The sequence below is a fragment of the Meriones unguiculatus genome, chromosome 12 (assembly GCF_030254825.1).
Source record: "Meriones unguiculatus strain TT.TT164.6M chromosome 12, Bangor_MerUng_6.1, whole genome shotgun sequence".
NCBI lineage: Eukaryota > Metazoa > Chordata > Mammalia > Rodentia > Muridae > Meriones > Meriones unguiculatus.
In genome coordinates this window covers 31,902,253-31,918,525 of record NC_083360.1, presented here as the reverse complement: position 1 = coordinate 31,918,525, position 16,273 = coordinate 31,902,253, and the positions used below count along the sequence as shown (strand labels likewise).

General features: G+C 43.0%; 1 protein-coding gene across 1 annotated transcript in view; it reads left to right on the top strand.

Annotated features, from left to right (window-relative positions):
- Positions 1-216: 216 nt before the first annotated feature.
- The window catches only part of Rnf185 (ring finger protein 185), a 37,743-nt gene continuing 21,686 nt past the window's right edge, over positions 217-16,273 (top strand). The window contains exon 1 of the mRNA XM_021652162.2: positions 217-381. The gene's annotated coding sequence lies outside the window, so the exon portion shown is untranslated. The remainder of the gene's footprint in view (positions 382-16,273) is intronic.

The window sequence follows — 16,273 nt, the reverse complement described above, 5'->3', positions numbered from 1 at the left end:
TATGCGAAGTTGGGAATCGAACTTACACCCTCACTCAGACGAAGCTAAGTACCACACCCGCTGGACTCCCCCCCCCCCCCGCCTCTCCTCCCCACGCTCTAGGAAACGCGACCAAAAGGCCGGAAGTCCTTTCCTTCCTGGCCCCGGGCGGAACTCAGTAGCCCCGCACCTGGGCCGGAGCGCCGCGCCGCACACCAGCCTCTTCCGGCCGTAACCGGAAGTCTGTCTGATAGAGGCGGCTCCGCGTCAGGTGACTAAAGTCCGGGTAGGAGGGGTCGAAGGCTCAATCTTTCTGACTGACGCGTCTCTGAGACCGGCTTGTCCACTGGGGGGACAGAGGAACGGACTGTGGCGTCGCTGGCGCTCGCTCTACGGCGGCAGGTAGGTGACGAGCTGGGGTGGCGGCCCGGGAGACGTGGGACCCCCTTCCCGGGCGCAGGGACGGAGGCACCTGAGAGACAGCAGGTCTGGCGCTGTCCGGGTCCCAGAAGGAGTGTCAGGCTGGCGTCCTTGGATACAGATTGGGCAAACTGAGGCCCTAGAAGAAGGAAGGGCACTCACGGGCTCTTTTCAGACAGGGTCTCCGCCTGACTGCCTCTCTACCTCGGGGGCGGGACCGCCTCTCACGTGGTTAGTGATTTGGTCGAGTGAAGAGGTGAAGAGGGTGGTGAACAGACTTGGGGTGAGGCGGAGAAGACCTGGAGTCGCTGCCTACAGCTGGTTCTGCGTTCTGGGCCAAGTCCTCTACCTCACTGAACCTGGTTTCCACACTTGCACAACGGGGCCCCGATTCTCAAAACACGGTCCTCAACACCACCTCTGAGATGCCGGCTTTACAACCCTGAACTTCGCCAGCTTGTTTCGAATCTGGGTTTGGATCCTAGGAAACCTTACTTTGGACATTCTCCTCGGGAGTCCTCAACCTGCGAGTGTGTGAAACCTGTTCATCTGAAGTGCTTTCCCGCTGGGGATGCGGTATTGGCTTGGAGGCATCTGGAGCCGGTTCGGTTCTGTGAAACATCGGTCTAGCGTAGGAAAGAACACCAGAGAACAATAACTATCTTTAAAAGCTGGCCCTGGATAGGGTGGGTGGGCTATGGCAAGGAGGGCTCCCACTTAATCTTTGGGGCTGAAAGAGGTCTGACTGGGATTAATAAGTAGGTTCTACGGGAAGACAAATGTGTGCTTAATATTAAGAATTTAACGGAAAGCTCGTCAGAGCTTACCACTGATAGGTTTGACCCTCTTGTGGAAGAAAGTATACAGGCATTAGTTGGAGGTCCTTTCCAACTTGAAAGTCTCTTATTCTGAGACGTTATTGTGAATCCATCTTTCTATTGATAGCTCTGTCCTCAGAGTGTGACATTTCTTTTGTTGTTTGAGACAGGGTCTCATGGATCTCAGGCTGTCCTCAAACTCCTTTTGTAGTTCAGGTTGGCCTTAAACTTTTGCTCCTCCTGCCTCAGTGTCAGAGTGCTAGGATTACACATTATTAATACCATTCATTATGACTGTTGAATGTGACATTTCTATGTCTTCCTTCCTTTTCTTGGCCTCTCCTTCTCCCTAGCCTACATCTCCTGTAAATAAGGCCAGCATACTGATCTTCTCCTGGTTGTCATGTTTGTCATCCGTCATCCTTCTTTTCAAGAGGTTTGGAATGATCCAGTATCTGAAAAAAGTATCTAAAATGTGTGCTCTATTAGTAAACAGGGATTCATTACTTGGTTAGTACTTTTGTTTTACATTTTTTTTAATTTATTTTTAGTCAGGGTCTGACTCTAGTCCTGGCTGTGATTCTCATACCTCAGCCTCCAGAGTGTGTGGGCCACCATATCTGACATTAGTAATTTGTTTTTTGAGAACAATTTAGAAAGTCAGTCCTTCCCTCTTTCTCTCCTCTTTCTTCTCCCTCTTTCCTCTTCCCTCCTCTCTCCCCTCTCCACCTTTTCTAGAGTATCATTATATAACTCAGACTGACTTCAAACTCATGGTCTTGCTGCCTTATCCTCCCAGACACGGGGATTGCTTGTTTTCCCAAGGCTCTGCTTGCCAGTGAACTCTGACTACAGAGTGGAGGTCTGATGGCAGTCATTTAGGTCAGTTGTCTCTCTGGTTTGTAAACTGAACCTTGATTCTTCCTCCAGCAGTGCGTGTAAAGATGTGAAAGGATTTTCGCAGTTTGTAAGCATATACCAAGTCTTTATGGCACTGCCTTGCCACTGCAGCCTCACAGATGATCCGTCAGACATACCTATAGTTCTGTGATCTAACATGAGATTCCCTCCTTTTGCACTTTCCCAAACACTAAGTAGATCTCTTTCCATCTCCTGTTAGAGTACTTAAGAATGTTTATATTGTCTTGAGAAGCAAAGATTCCATATTATGACCCAATTCTTCTGACACTTCCTCCACAAAACAAAAGGTTGGGATAGAACCAAAGTTCCTGCCTTTTTTCCTGTTGTTTATGTTTCTCAACATTAAAAAAAATTGTGAAATGATCATTCAGTTGTTACCTAACATTCAAGATAGTATGGCCTTAGACTCAGTCGTCATCTCAGTGGTGAGGAAAACGCTCTTAATTTGTTAGATTGTTAAAAACTTATTAATTTGGGAAATTCATTTTACAGAGATACTTGATTGGTGCTTTAGTAAATATATTCTACTGGCCACTGGTCTGATGCCTGTAAAAAAGGTATTTGATAGTAAAAATAGGTGTGGGGAAATCAACTTACCATTACCCTTTCTTAGTGTCTTAATGTAAGTACTATATTAAAGGCACTGAGAGCTCTCACAATAAAAATTCAGGTTTTCTAATAAGCTAGCATAATAAAATGTTTTGCTTGCTTAGTGTTACCAAACTTACTTGGCATAAAACCTCTTTTCTTGTCCTTAACACAGGGCCTTGCTTTGTAATGTCCAGGGTGGCTTCAAACTTTCTCTCCTGCTTCAGATCTTCCAAGTACCAGAATTCCTACTATATGCTACCCCATGGAGTTATTTTTATGTTTTGTTTTGTGTGTGTGTGTTTTCCAGACAGGGTTTCTTTGTGTAACAGCCTTAGCTGTCCTGGTACTCTATTTGTAGACCAGGTGACCTCAAACTCACAAAGGTCCACCTACCTCTGCCTCCCAAGTACTGGGACTAAAGGTGTGTACCACCATGCCCAGCTCTTTTTTTTGTTTTGTTTTGTTTTTTGTTTTTGTTTTTGTTTTGTTTGTTTGTTTTTAATTGAAACACGAATTGGCAAATTCTGACCTGAAAACAAACTTTGGCCTATAGGCCATATCTAGCCCTGTGGCTAGTTTTTTGCATAGCCTCTGAACTAATGAAATGACACCTCCCCCCAGCACACACACACACACACACACACACACACGCACCACCCTCTGCCCTGCTCAGGCTGATCTCAAATTTGTGGTGATCCTCTTGTCCAAGTGCGAAGATTACAGGCTTGTGTCATGCTTTTAAATTTATTGTATTTGATGGGGGCTTAATTTACTTATTTAATTTTGAGGCAGGGTCTCTCACAGAACCTAGAGCTACGCTGGCAGGTCAGCAAGCTCCCAGGATCTACCTGTGTGACTGCTAAGGTTTCAGATGTGTGTTGCAATGCCCAGCTTTTCCATGTGTATTGGGAGCCTGAACTTAGATCCTAGTGCTTGTACAGCAGCACTTACCAGCCGAGCCATCTCCCCAGTCCTGGCTTTTACATTTCTAAAGGGGAACTAAACCTAAAGAATAATTCCGGCACTTGGGAGGCAGAGGCAGGTGAATTTCTAGAGGCTAGTTTGTTCTTTGAGTTTCAGGACAGCCAGAACTACAGAACCCTGTCTCAAAATTCCAAACCAACCAACCAACCAACCAAAACATAAATACATACAGACATGTATGCATACATACATATATACTTATATACATACATTCTCCTAGGTATATAGGGTCCTCTTATGTTATTTATTTACATTTCCCTTGTACTGATAATATTGAACATATTTTCATGTGCTTACCATGTACACCTTGTAAGTTGTTTTGCATTTTGTGTGTGTGTGTGTGTGTGTGTGTGTATGTGTGTATGTGTGTATGTGTGTATGTGTGTATGTACATGGCGTATGTGTGGAGGTCAGAAGATAATTTGCAAGAGTTAGTTCTCTCTTGCCATTGGGGCTTATGGGGGCTGGACTCAAGCTGTCAGGCTTGATAGCACACACTTTTAGCTGCTAAGCTAGCTCCGTGATCTGTACATCTTATTAGGAGACTCTTCATTTCATTCCTTTACCCATTCTGAAACTGGGTCATTTGTCCAGATGTATAATCTTTTTTTTTTTTTTTGGAGGGGGGGTGGGGAGGTTCCAAGACTAGGTTTCTCTGTGTGTTATTTTGGCTGTCCTGGAACTCACTCTGTAGACAAGGCTGGCCTTGAACTCAGAGATCCACCTGCCTCTGCCTCCCCAAGTACTGAGATTAAAGGTGTGAAACGCCCCCCGCCCCCCAGCTTACGTGTACAATGGATATAAATATTCAGTGTGTTTTTAAGGGCCCTGATAGCCCTGGAAGTAACTGAGTAAATGAGCTGAGTGGCACAGTGGGGACACTCCAATAACTTCCTTAGCTGAATGAGGTTGGATTTGGACATTTTTAAGCACAGAATAAGTTGTCCGCTTTAGACTGCTGATCATGAAGAGCTTAGCACAACCCCAACCACTGCTGATGTGAACAGCTATGTTCCTGTGAAAGGGTGCTTCTTGTGCCCAGAAAACAGTATCATCCAAGATGTGGTAAGAGTATGTGGAGATCCTTGTGTCTGGGAGAATGCTGGGAGAATGCTTGTCTGTCCCAGGCGGAGAGTAGAGGGTACATGGTGTTGTGGAGTTCTTAGGGTGAGCGTAGGCTTAGGGTTACAGAACTGCTGGCTCACCATGCTGTTTCTCATTCCATAACCTTTGGCCCTAACCATACCATCTTTAATTTGTTTTGTTTTTTTCGAGGCAGAGTTTCTTTGTGTAGCCTTGGCTGTCCTAGAACTAACTCTATAGACCAGGCTGGCCAAGAACTCACAGAGATCCACCTTCTTTTGCCTCCCAAGTGCTAGGATTAGAGGCGTCTGCCACCACTGCCCGGCTGCACCATCTTGAATATTAAAACAAATACCCCAGTCATTTCCAAAGATGACTACTTTGGAAAATTTAGGATAGTATCCCTCTTACCCACCTTGCCGTCTCTATATCAACACAAGAGAATCTTTGTTACTGTTGCTTTAATCCCCTTGTTTCTTGTCACTGCCTACAGGGCAGGTGTGTGTGTGTGTGTGTGTGTCTGTCTGTCTGTCTGTCTGTCTGTCTGTGAGAGAGAGTGTGCATGCCAAGTGTGTATGTGGTGATTAGTGTCAGCGCTCTGCTTACAGCTTTGAGGCAGGGTCTCTTTTGCTTTCCACTATGTCAGGCTAGGTGGCCCCTGAGTTTCCCCAAACCCTCCTGCTTTGCCTCTCACCCCCCTGTAAGAGCACTAGGATTATGGACACTTTTATCACACTGTCTGGTCTTCCATGGGTTCTGGGGATTCAAACTTGGGTTGTCATGCTTATGTAATAAAGACTTTTACCCGTTTAGCCATCTCCCCAGCTAAACCCAGATACATTTTTATGATCAAGTAAGTTGCTGTACAGAGTTCTGCATTTCACTTTTTTTTTTTTTTTTGTTATCATTTTTTGAGATTGGGTCATACTAGGTTGCCTAGACTAGTCTCAAACTCCTGATCTTAATCTGGATCCTTCTGCTTCAATCTCCAAAGGAACTGGGACTACTGGTACCTACCATTAGCAGATAGCCTGTTAACATTTTTGTGGTCTTGCTAGTTTCTTTGTAAGTGTAATTTACTTGTAGTGTCTGAATGAATTTCCATTTCCTTAACCATCTACTCAATAATATGTCAGCAGACTTCATTGTACAGACATTATGGTTGTGATAACCACTCAGCATGTAATCAGTTGGGTAGAACTGTGGTTTGGGTTTGTTTATGATTAACAGATTTTTATTTATTTCTTTGTGCTTTGAGATAGAGCCTCATACCAAGGATGGCCTTGAACTCCTTATACTTCTGTCTACATCTCCCAAGTGCTGGGATTACAGGTGTGCTCCACCACATCTGACAGGTTTAACAGGTTTCTCTCTTTCTTTCTTTCTTTCTTTCTTTCTTTCTTTCTTTCTTTCTTCCTTCCTTCCTTCCTTCTTTTTTTTTTTTTTTGGTTTTTCAAGACAGGGCTTCTCTGTGTAGCCAAGGCTGTCCTGGACTTGCTTTGTAGACCAGGCAGGCCTTGAACTCATAGTGACCTGCCTACCTCTGCCTCTCAATGAGTGCTGGGATTAAAGATGTGCGCCAGCGTGCCCAGCTGACAGGTTTCTTTCTTGAAGATTTCTTTATGTTATTTGTTAACTCTGCTGGTGTGCATGTGTGTGCACAGTACCCGGAGGCTGGGCAGTTGGTTCTGATCTACCCACCTTGGGTGCTAGGAATGAAACCTAGATCTTTTGCAAGAGCGGTATGTTCTCTTAACTCCTGAGGCACCTCTCTAGTACTGAGAACAGATTTAAAAAAACAAAACAGAAGCCCTTTTTTATTGTGATAAAATATATGTAAAGTATAACCACTTACTTATTCTGTAGTATCCAAGCTATTGCTATTAAATTCGTTTATAATATTATGTGACAGTTATCACCATAAATGTAAGACATCTTTGTCACCACATAGAAACTCTATATGATTAACAGATTTTTATTTATAAAAATCTTATATATCAGATTTTAATTTATAACAGCAGTAACTTGCTGTTTGTCCACCCCTAAATCTTAGTAACTTCTAGTATCTTGTCTCTATGACTTTGGTTGTTTCAGGTATTTTCTGTTCACACAATATGTGACTTATCATGGAAATAAAAGTATTTTTCTGTCCTTTTGAGATGGATGGGCCTCAAACTCCTGAGTGCTGGGATTATAGATATGTGCCACTATTCTTGGTTTATGCAATGGCAGGGGCTGAACCAGGCACTCTACCAACTAAGCCACATGCCTATCCCCAGCTTGTTTTTTTTTTTTTTATAATACTATGATGCATGTAATAAATTGCCATCTTAGCCACTTTTTAAGAACATTGATACTGTAGAAGTATCATCACTGTTTCTCTCCAGGACTTTTCACTTTCTACTTGGACCCTACTTCTCTGCTTTCTCACATCTGCTGATAAGACATGGGTCCATCTCTTCATTCTGTTGGTGCACACAGGGTACTGAAGTGTTAAGCCTTGTCCTCTAGGTGACCTTTGGGACACACTGAATCTGGGTTTCTGTTGTTATTGGTTGGAGTTGGTTCTTCTATTGTAGGACTAGTTGCAGGTTGATTCCCGTGGTGGTCTCTTTAGTGTCTGGTAGGTAATTCCCGTTCCACCAGCTGTTCCCCAGAAGTGCCTGCTGATGTGGCATGGTGGGTCTGTACAGATGGACAGCTCTTTGAATATGAAGGTGGTCCAAAATGCATTGCAGTGTGAGGAAATTTGTTATTGTTACCTAATGTTAAGTTCTGATGTGACCATAGACTCCTTGGGGCCAGGAAACAGATTGTGACAGGTTTATTTTTTATCATTGAGTTGGCATTTTCTAAATGTTTGACAAACTGCTATCAGTAAACACAACTAATAGAGGAAGCTTTAGGGTATAAGCCTGATTGTAAAAGTTGATGTTATAGATTTTTCCAAATGAACCTGGCTTTATTTTGTGTATGTGTGTATATGCCTGTGTGCACAGGTGCTCATGTACATGTGTGTTTGACGACCAGAGGGCAACTTCAGGCACCACTCCTCAGGTACCATCTATCTTTGTTTCCTCTGAAAGTCTCACTGACCTGAGACTTAGTGTGAAGGTAAAGCTGGGGAGCCAGTGTCACCTGGTATTTCTCTTTCTTGCCTCCACCTGGCATCGTGCCCAGCTTGCTTTTGTGTGGGTGAAGGGGAGCATTGCTGGGGTTTTTAACCTGTCATGCTCACAAAGCAAGCACTTTACCAACTGATTTGTCTCTTTATCTCTAGCTTTATTGTTTTTGATCACAGTTCTTCAAGAACTCCTATTGAAAACAAAAGTGAGATCATTGTTTTGTCAGGTATTTTCTTTGTGGTATTAAGCTCTTAGAAAGTTACCTCCCCCCCCCCCCCACACACACAGGGTTTCTCTCTTTGTAGCCCTGGCTGTCCTGGACTCACTTTGTAGACCAGGCTGGCCTCAGACTCAAAGAGATCCTCCTGCCTCTGTCTCCCTGAGTGCTGGATTACAGGCATGCACCACCGCACCCTGCTGAAAGTCTTTTTAATTGGCTAGTTCTTGTCAATTCATTCATTCTTTTTTAATACTTAAGAGTATCTTAGAGGCCTTTACCTCCACCCCAGGGAAAATCTGATTAATGAGGTTTTACTGACTTGCATCATAATAGAAGGAAAACATTCCCTTATTCTACAAACTTTTCTTGTAGCAAAAGGAGGACAGGAGCAATCATCACTGTCTGCAGGTGAGGGGCAAAGATGAGCCTTGGCCCAAGCCCTCTGGCTCTAAATGCTTTTTTTATTGTTGTACTAGAAAATGGGAGGTTTCCCAAGCTGAAGAGCTTTTCTTTAGTGCACCATTGCTTAGCTGTATTGATTTGAATTGAAGTTGTCAAATTCCTGTTACTCATTCACATATTATTTTGATAACGTCTCCCTGTCAGGTTTGCTGTTGAACTTAGAAACTGGATCTTGTAAGAGTGCAGTCTTTGGTGTGGACACACACACACACACACCAGTCACAGATGCCAACCTTGACAGTTTTCTGGTTGTAGATCCATGAAATCCCTGTTGTCTGTTTCAGAGTCTGGACCAAGGCTGGGAGTGTGGCTAAGTGAGAGTACTTGTCTATCTTTTAGAGGCCCTGGGTTCCATCCTACCACCTACCACCCCTACCAAAAACATTTGAAGCAGTGCTTGAGAAACAAGGCATGAGTCAGCTATATAATAGTTCTAGGTCTCAGAAACAACCACTGCTCTTTTTGTACTGATTTTCAAAATTGGAGTTGACTAGATTGGCTTGTATTGACTAGTGTAGTCTGTTTGCTATTGGATCTCAGCTTTGACAAGCCGTTCACATTTATGAGCTGTTCTGGGTGCCAAGCCTTGTTCTGAGGAATGCATCTGGCAGCTGGGACAGACATGAGTAAGTACCCAGGCACAGGTCACACATGTTACCCATGTGACTTGACTTGGGGTTGCAAAGCTTTGCCGCTGACTGGTTCTGTGACCAACCTTGGCACGGGCAAGTGACCTAACTACTGAGCCTAATGTTACATCCTAGAAAATGCTAACAGTGTTGTAGTGTTTGCCTCAAGGCAGGTGTGAAGATTAGTTGAAGTAATTCATATGGAAAAGATTAGCAGAGCGTTAGCAGCCCTATGATAAGAAGTGTGCATGCCCCTGACTTCAACTCTTCAGGTAGAAATCTTACTTCTCTGGGTCAAGCTGTGTTCCATACTGTATTTCCTGTCAGCACATGGACAGTTACCCAGGATGCCTTCAAGGAGCAGTGCTCATTCAGAAAGGAAAATTGTAACTCCTTTAACAGTGTGACCGCCTGCTGATCTCATTGCTTTGTGGGCGTGCAAAAAGTACTGTTTCCTGAGCGCCTTACCTGGAGAGAGCCCCCTTACTGTTTTCTGATTGTCCAGCTGTCCTGTACAGAAGGTAATAATGACCCAGTCTACAGACAAGCATGGATGGAGAAGAGATAACTTGTGAAAAATTACAGAATAAGTGAGAACTGAAATTCACACTCAAGGCTATCAGATGTCTCTGTGCCATGCTTTTTAAAAATTTGTATTTACTTGTTTATTTTTGCAATACTGGGGATTGAACACAGGGCCTCTTTCATGCTGTGAAAGCTCTCTACCGTTGAGCCATTCTCCAGCCATTATTTCCTTTCAATTAAAAAGAAAAATGTTTTGAGTTATTCAGACTCTTGAGCAGCACTTGATCTTGCAGTTCTGGGCTTGATTCCCAGAACTCACGTGGTGGCCCACAACCATCTGTAACTTTAGTCCTAGGGGTTCTGACACCCTCTTTTGACCTCCTTGGGCACAAGAGGCACACATAGTACAAGGACACACATACAGGCAAAATACTCATCCACATAAAATTAATCTAAAAAAATATGTGTTGGCTAGGCGGTGGTGGCACATGCCTTTAAACCCAGCAGCTGGGGCCCCAGGAGAGATGGCTCAGAGGTTAAGAGCACTGGCCCTCTGCTCCTCCAGAGGTCCTGAGTTCAATTCCCAGCAACTACTTGGTGGCTCACAACCATATATAATGAGATCTGGTGCCCTCTTCTGGCGTGTAGGTGTACATGCAGACAGAACATTGTCTACATAATAAATACATCTTTGAAAAAACAAAAACAGAAAAGCATAGGAGGCAGAGGCAAACGGATCTCTTGAGTTTGAGGCCAGCTCTGGTCTACAGAGCAAGTTCCAGGACAGCCAGGGCTAAACAGAGAATCCTTGTCTTGAAAAAAACAAAAATTGTGTGTGTGTGTGTGTGTGTGTGTGTGTGTGTAGTACTAAAATTTACCAGATGTAGCAGTGCATGATAGATTTCTATGAGAGATTTAGTCTGGTTTATGTATTGAGTTCCAGGACAGCTAGGGCTACGTAGTGAGACCTGTTTCAAAAATCAAACAAACAACAAAAATACCCCTAACATTTCTAAGAGAAATATACTAAGGCATTCATGATTTCATGTGAATGATTCTTAGTCTGCTTGTTTTCCTTTTTGTCCTCTGTTGAAATATAGTATAGGACTTTGAATGAATTCCCTTATTTTTCTGAATATTGATCGTATGTGGGCTGTTGAGATGGATCAGTGAGTGAAGGTACATACCGCCAAGCTTGATGACCTGGATGCAATCCCTGTGTCTCATATGATTGGGGGAGAAAATGCTGACCTCCACAAGTTACTTGTGGCAGGTGTACCCACACATACTCATACATACTCAAATGTAAACAAAAAATCCAAACATAGTATTTACTGTGGACAAAGTAGAAAGTACAGGTGAGTAGGGGCGGGGGGAACCCTGTGGCGATCAAGATGACTAAGCTGGTAAAGGGCATGCCGGATGACCTGAGTTCAGTCCTCCACACCCATATGGTAAAAGGAAAAAACTGACTCCCAAAAGCTGTCTTCTGACTTTCCCCTGCATGTCCTGGCATAGACTCCCATGTATAAAATAGAATCTTATACATGTAATTAAAATGTAATTTAAAAAATCTTTAACTAGGTGTGGTGATGCACATCTTTCATTCTAGCACTTGGGAGGCAGAGGCATATGAACCTCTGTGAGTTCAAGGCCAGCCAGGACTACCATAGTGAGAGACCCTGTTTCAAAAAAATTTTCTGAGATTTTTGTTTTTATTTTATGTGGATGAGTATTTGCCTAAATGTCTATCTGTGCACCACTTGTATGCAGTGCCTTCAGAGGCCAGAAAAAAAAGCACCAGATCTCTGAACCAATATATGGGTGCTGGGAATTGAACCTCCTCCTCTAAAAGAGCAACCAGTGCTTTTAATAGCTGAGACATCTCTTTAGCATTCTGTTTTCTTTCTTTGTTTCTTTCTCTTTCTTTCTTTATTTTTTAGTTTTATTTTGTTTTTAGTTTTTCGAGACAGGGTTTCTCTGTGTAGCCCTGGCTGTCCTGGACTTGCTTTGTAGACCAGGCTGGCCTCGAACTCACAGAGATCTGCCCCCCTCCACCTCACTGAGTACTGGGATTAAAGGGCTTCCACCTTTTAAGAGCTGTGAGCTTACAGGCATATGCCATCATGTCTGACTTTGTATACAACTTTGTTTTATGACACAGGGCTTTTTACAGACTGGTCTGAAACTCATGCTCCAGCCTCCCAAGTGCTGTAATTTTACACCAACTCTTTGTTTTTGTTTGTTTGTTTAATGATTTTTTTTTTAAATTTCATGTGCATTGGTGTTTTGTCTTTATCTTTCTCTGTGTGAAGGTGTTGGATCTACTGTAACTGGAGTTACAGACAGTTGTGAGCTGCCATGTTGGTGCCAGGAATTGAACCCAGGTCCTCTGGAAGAGCAGCCAGCGAGTGTTCTTAACCTCTAATCCATCTCTCCAGCCCCACACCAGCTCTTTGTATACAATTTTGTATCTTGCTTTTTCCACTTAACATTATTTCATATAAGTAAAATTTTCATGTAAGTAAAATCTCTGTGGAAATATATGTTTAACAGACCAGAATGGTGTAAGGAAGGGCTAGGAACTCAGCTCAGTGGCAAAGTACTTTTTTCCATGTGTGAGGTCCTAGGTCAGTGACCCTAGATAAGGCTCAACATCACAGAATAAAACTTGTTTGTTTGTTTTTTTAGTGTTCATGGATGTGTGCACATGTGTGTACATGCATATGCGTTTACCTGTGTGTATAGATGTATGTGCTTGCATATGGAGGCTATAGAACAAGCTTGGAAGTCATTCTCAGGAATACAGTTCACCTCCTTTGAGACAAGAACTCTCATCAGTCTGCAGCTCATTATGTAGGCTAGACTACCTGGCCAGAGAGCCTCTGCAATCCTTCTGTCTTGACTTCTCAGTGCAGGGATGACATGTATTGTACCACTATGCCCAACATTTTTATATGGTTTCTAGGGATCAAACTAAGGTCCTCATATTTGGAAGCAAATGCTCTATCAGTTGAGATATCTCCTCAGATGCTCCTCATCTCCATTTTAAATGAAGTGTGATGGGCTGGCTCTAGTGGCACATGCTTATAATCCTAGTACTACAGAGGCAAAGACAGGAGGATCTTTGCAAGTTCCAGGCCAACCAGGGTGACACAGCAAGACTCTGTCTCAAAACAAAGCAAAATAAAAGATAGTATAATGGGTAGTGTTGCATCACATAGTATAACCTACCATTTAGTTGTACCATTTTACTTAATTAAGGAGAGGGAGGGAGCTGGGTAAGAAGAGAATCATTAAAATCATGGGCATTTTGGAAGGTTGGGTGGGTCGTTCAGATTATGGACCCCAATTTGGAATACGAGCAAGCAGGCCAAGGCTGAAGGGCTGTGGGGAATCTAAGGACTAGCTCTTGCTACCTTACCATGCCCTAGGCTTCTTCTCCATTGAATTTGGCACAGTGGATTGTAACCTGTCTGTGCTGTCTGTACTCTGCCCTCACAAGCTCTGCACACCTGTCAGTGTTAAGCAGACTGGGTTGTTTTGTTGTTTTACTTGTTATTGTCACCCTTAGGCTGAAACCTCTGTATCTCTGTAACCTGAATGCATGGCAATAATGAGATCTTTTTTATAAAGCTTAGAAGGCAGAGGAGGTTGAGTAAATAGGGAGATTGCAAGGACCAAAGAACAGGACCAGTGCAGCCCCCAGGAAGAGAAGGCATCTTCTTAGCCTTCTCTGTCCTTCTGGACCTAAAACATCATTCATGTCTTTGGTCCTGTATTTGGGGCCAAGTTTCTTGAGGGCTACTTGAGACTTAAGCACCATTTAGGCTGTTGGATTTTACAGTTAGTTAATGTGTCCTAAGTTCCACTCGACCCCTTATTTCTTCCCACAGCAGCCTTTTTTGAGTGTGACATTTAATGGAATGCTAGTCTCATCTCTATCAGTAGCCTAAGCATCAGTTTAGGCAGACTCAGACATGCCAAGGCTCCTCACAGAAAGCTCGAATGTGAACAAGTATGTGCCACGTGAACAATTCTCATAATGAAGATTAGCATCTTTGATATTTCTGTATACCCTGGCCTGGGAATTTTTAGAGTTAAAAGGGGGTATAGGAGTAGAAATATAGTTGTAGAGTGCTTTCCTGACATGCCCAAGACCTGTGTTTTATCCTCAGAAACTGGGGGTGGGGCATTTAGAAGGTACACATAAACTGGGTGTGGTTGCCCATGCCTTTAATCCTAGCTCCTCAAGGTCAGCCTGGTCTACAGAGCGATTTCAGGACAACCAGGTCTACACCAAGAAATCCTGTCTCAAAAAACAAAAAAAAAAAAAAAAAAAAAAAAAAAAAAAAGGAACACAGATGATGGATTCCAAAAATGCATACATTTCTCTAGAGCTGAACACTAGAATGGGAGTCGGTTCATGATGGTTGCTACAAGGATATTCAACTCTTATATTCTCTCACTGTTCAATTCCTGGGGTGGGGGTGGGGAGTGGGTGATCAAACCAAAGAATTGAGGATACTCACTTGGTCACCTTTTAGCTCTGCATTCCTTATTATTGAGTATTGTAAATCTGCCGTAGTCTCTTCTTCAGTCACCCTAGACATCTCAAAGAAGTGCTTTCAAAACTAGGTGTGCGCTTATTTACTTAAGTGATCATTTATATCCCAGAGTGAGGACTAGTCTGAGATCTCAGCATAGTTAACCTCACTCTAGTTAATTTTTCTTTATTTTCTGTTCTTGTTTGTTTGTTTTACGGCACTGGGTTTCTCTGTCTACCCTAGGCTAGCTTTGATTTGAAAACACTGTGAATCCTAAACAGTGCTCCCAACTTATGAGTCTCCTGACTCAGTCCCCCAGGTGCTGAGATTATAGGCATGGGCCACTGAATCTGGCCATCATTCCAATAAATCTAACATTTCTACAGTCAGTACAATGAAGGTTGAGCATTCTGAAGAACAGGTTATGTACCATCCCTCTCAAAAACTTTGTTGTGCTGATGTTGCTGCTTGCTTTTAGTAGAGTTCTTCCCTTTCTAGAACTGGGTTTCTGAAATTGGTTCCAGCAGCGAGAATCATTTTAGAATAAGAAAAATTCACTAAGGAGGGTCTGTGAGTCAGGTATTAGTAAAAGGTTGTCTTAGGGTTTTGGTTTGTTTGTTTTTCCCCTGTGATGAAGCACCATGACCAAAAGCAACTTGGAGAGTAAAAGGTTTATTTTGCTTCATTTTCTTATCACAGTCCACCATTGAAGAAAGATGAGGCAGGAACAGAAACAAAGGCCTTGGAAGTAGCTCTGACTGCTTTCTTAGAGGACACAGGACCACCTGCCCCAGAGAAGGCACCGTCCACAAGGGGCAGGACCCTCCTATATTATTTATCAATTGAGACAAATGCCCTCAGGGGTTGCCTTCAGCCTGTTTTGGAGACATTTTCTCAAGTTAGGTTCTCTTTGATTAGATGGCTTTGATTAGCTTTTTTTAACGGAAAAAGAGCCATGACAGAGGTGCTGTGTGTTCTTGTTTGTTTGTTTGTTTGTTTTTAGGAATCACAGCACAGCTCAGGTGAGTTTGACGGAGCCCTTATTGAGGACTCTTTAATTTAACCCATGCCTTTTAGCTCTTCTGCTAAACTCCAGAACCTCAGCTTGGTACTGCTCTTCTTTGTGAAGTTTCCCCTTGATGGCAACAAATGTGGATGTAGTTGTCAGTAGAGAATTGTTAGCTGCATGAATGAGTGAATGAATGATAAGTTTGCTCCATATTTCATTCAGAAGGCACAAAAGTTATAGCAATCAGTTTAGGGCAAAGACTGTACATCTTATCTCATAAAGCAAAATTTTAATGAGATAGCATATAAGAATGTAGTTGGAGCCAGGCTGGTCTACATTGTAAGTTCCAGGCCAAGGGCTACATAATGAGATGCTATACAAAAAAAAAAAAAAAAAAAAAAAAATAGAGTGGTGTGGCTGGAGAGCTGGCTCAGTGATTAAGAATGCTGGCCCCTCTTGGAGAGACTCAGTTTTGATTCCCTACCACCCATATGGCAGTTCATGCCCTCTTCTGTCCTCTGCAGGCACCAGGCATACAGGTGTTCACGGACAGACATGCAGGCAAAATATATAAAATAAAATAAAAATAAAAATTTAAATGTAGAGTGGGTCTGGAGAGATGCTTTTATGGTTAATTGCACTTGCTTTTCTTCCAGAAGATTCAGGTTCGGTTCCAAACACCCATACTGCAGCTCACAACTGTCTATAAGAATGTAAAATGTGTTGATATTGTCTTGGAAACTCCGAATTTGGCTCTGTATGGTAGCCTAGTCTTAGGCCAGTCCTTTAACCTCCCTGGCTTGATGCGCTTATGTGTAAAATGGAGACAGGATCAGAAGCAGTAATAGGTAAATCAGAAACTGCAGTATGCTTCAGGTGAAGGGTGAAAATGGCTGGGGACAGTGGTACATGCCTTTAGTCCCAGCACTGAGGAAGTTGAGGTAGAAGGATCACTTAAGC